Below are 3,076 nucleotides of genomic sequence, written 5' to 3' on the forward strand. Positions count from 1 at the left end.
CGTCAATAGAGATGGAATGATTAGAGCCACAAGATTTCCCTAATTCTCCTAAAAAATACTAGTTTATAAAGATTTTCTAGATTTGGAGAATATGATAAAAGATGAAAATAGATGATAGATCCCCCATAATAAAACCTAAAACTGGTATTTATACATTCCCAAGTAAAAAGAATCTAAAATTTGAATTCAAAAAACCGCATCCAAACTGACGGCCAAATTGGTGGTCCATCGAGGGATTAACGATCCAACATTTGGTTCATCGCTGCTTATTCTAGATAGTCACATTATGATAAGGATGACGGCCAATTTAGTGGTCCGTCAAAATACTGACTTCCACCATTTGATTTGTTGTTGGGTCTTTTAGGACGCAAAGTTCTGGATAAGGCTGACGGCCAATCTGGTGGTCTATCTCAGATCTGATAGTCCACCATTTAGTCCGTCACTGAGTAAATTCAGAAGGTAAAGTTCTAGATAAGACTAATGGCCAAGATGGTGGTCCATCGTAGATCTGATGGTCCATCATTTGGTCTGTCTCTGAGTGTTTTGAAATCTTGGGTTCTGCCTAAAACTTGACGGTAAGGTTGGTGGTCCATCGAAGGTGTGACATTCCACCATTTTAATCGTCAAAAGCACTTTTCTGCCAGTTTCCAGAGTCTTTTCCTTCAGCTAACTCCTTTCCCTAAAACACTAAAAACTAAGATAAATGTAACCTTGGTTTCTTAAAAACATCAAATTTTCCCAAGAAAAGATGCAAAATATTCTGTCAAAAGCCGAAACATCAATTACGTAGATGCCGAAGCCCGCCATATGCATGCACTGGCTTTGGCTGGCCCCCAATCCATGCTGGTCCATACCCTAAGTCGATCGGTAGACTGACTCATCGCCGTTCCATATACGATCGGGGTGCAGCGCCGGCCCCCATCCTTTTCTCTCCCAATAATTTCAAGCAATCTTTAACTCTATTTCCAAAGTCCTTTTCATAGTTCCCTTATGGTACTTGTTTGCTATCGGTCTTACACCCATTTTTAACCTTGGATGGAATTAACCGCCCGATTTGGGATGCATTCTCAAATAATCCGCCTCGTAGATAGAGCCTTGTGGTGTGACAGGGTCTGGGCACAATAGGGCTCTCATCCTCTTTGGCGCCCCCTTCCAGGGGACTTGGGCCCAGTCCATCGCTGAGGACACTTCTCCAAACTACAATTCAAACGTGGAGCCTCCCGATTCTAAGGCTGGGTTGTTCCCGATTCTCTCATAGTTACTAAGGGGATCCTTGTAAGTTTCTTTTCCTCCATTTATTAATATTCTTAAATTCAGTGGTTAATCCCTCCTAACTTGGGGTCACGGTCGGAGCGCCTAAGTGCTATAGGGTGCTGGATTTAGAACACACGATGGGCTATAGCCACGACAATAAAGAGAGTTGAGTTATAACCATCACTTGCCGCGACGTCTGTCGACATGGACTCGTATTTTGTCCAACCATGTGCTTGATGCACACGAGAGGATAGTATCCACCTTGCAGAGATAGCGTACCCCATGATTGAGGCGTGATGCAAGAGAGACGATGTAATGCGTGACGCCCAGGTATACGTGCCCTTAGCCTAATGGCTTCGGGCGCAACTTGCATTGAAGGACTCGATAGTTCATAATATTCTACAATTCACACCAAGTATCGCATTTCGCTATGTTCTTCATCGATGCGAGAGATGAGATATCCATTATCGAGAGTCATTTTCATTTACAAAACAAGCATAGGTGCCCCCGACGTATTCCTCAGACGGAGTGCGAGGGAAAGGCTATAAATTTAAGTATTCCTTAGCGCTTTCCATGCCAGAGTTCATTAGTCGCCCGACGAGCAAGATGATCACGCGGGTCGGAGACTAGGGGTAGGAGGTCGCGCGGAGGACCGAAGTACCCTACCCACGCATACTCCCTAGTTGTTAAACACATTCGTGGGTCATTCTACTGTACAGGTTTTGACAATAATCCTTCCATAGTTTCACCTACAAAAACCTTGTTATGATTTCTCCATCCTCTAATAATAAGGTTTAATAGACTTCTCGCAATGTCTCGGGCAGGGAACCGCCCACATCGCTACGATATGAACATTTCACCATATCATTCAATCGGTAGGAGTGACGGGCGGTGTGTACAAATGGCAGGGATGTAGTGATGCTCCAGCTTTTGACAGAATATTTTAGGCCTTTTTCTTAGGATATTTGTGTGTTTTCAAGTAACTATTGTTGCATTTAACTGTGTACTTTAGTGTTTTAAGGATAAGAACTGAGTGTAAAGGATAACTTGGATAAACTGGGCAAAATAAATGAATAAGAACATCGATGGCTCAGGTAATGGACCGTTAACCTTGTGATGAACTATCGGTCTGAATCGTTACCCCCAAAAAATAGAAGACAGTGACACTAGACAGCTTGCAATGGTCTAGGAGATGGACCATCGACTCTGCAATGAACCATCGACGTAAACCATTAACAAGAAATAAAATGAGGAAACACTAGATGTCATGCGATGGTCTAGGCGATGAACCATCGGCCCTACATTGAACCGTCACCCTACTCGTTGCCCAAAAATAGAACATAGACTCACTGTTTCTCCAGTGACGTTCTATGCGATGGACCGTCACCTCATTGATAAATCATCTCTCAACCCGTCGAGCATGAAACGGAAACTAGGAGTTCAAATTTTAAAACTCCATTTCTGGAAACATATAAATACCAAGTATTAGAGTTTATTCCATATCTTTTGTCATTAGTTTCATACTTTCTCCTTTATTGAGTTGTGTAATAGTTTTCATTGATATTGGAATCTAGAGATTGAGATCTGATTATTAGTTTATATATTTTCCATTGAAGATTGAGAAGAATAATATTGTGACTTCTGTAAGTACTCTATTGAATCCATTTATGAACATCAATATAACTGTGATTTCTTACATGGAGATGAGTAGCTAAACTCCCATAACTAGGGTTATGGGAGCCTTGATGTAGAGAACTATTTTGGGGTTATGAATTAGTTTGATTTCTAATATATATCTAAATTGCATGAATCTTTTTTCATT

General features: G+C 41.5%; 1 non-coding gene across 1 annotated transcript; it reads right to left on the bottom strand.

Annotated features, from left to right (window-relative positions):
- Positions 1 to 1,574: 1,574 nt before the first annotated feature.
- LOC124896459 lies at positions 1,575 to 1,730 on the bottom strand. Its single transcript, XR_007052823.1, has one exon. It is a non-coding gene; the product is annotated as a 5.8S ribosomal RNA (ribosomal RNA).
- Between the last annotated feature and the right edge of the window lie 1,346 nt (positions 1,731 to 3,076).

The sequence above is a fragment of the Capsicum annuum genome, chromosome 2, assembly GCF_002878395.1.
Source record: "Capsicum annuum cultivar UCD-10X-F1 chromosome 2, UCD10Xv1.1, whole genome shotgun sequence".
Taxonomy (NCBI): Eukaryota; Viridiplantae; Streptophyta; class Magnoliopsida; order Solanales; family Solanaceae; genus Capsicum; species Capsicum annuum.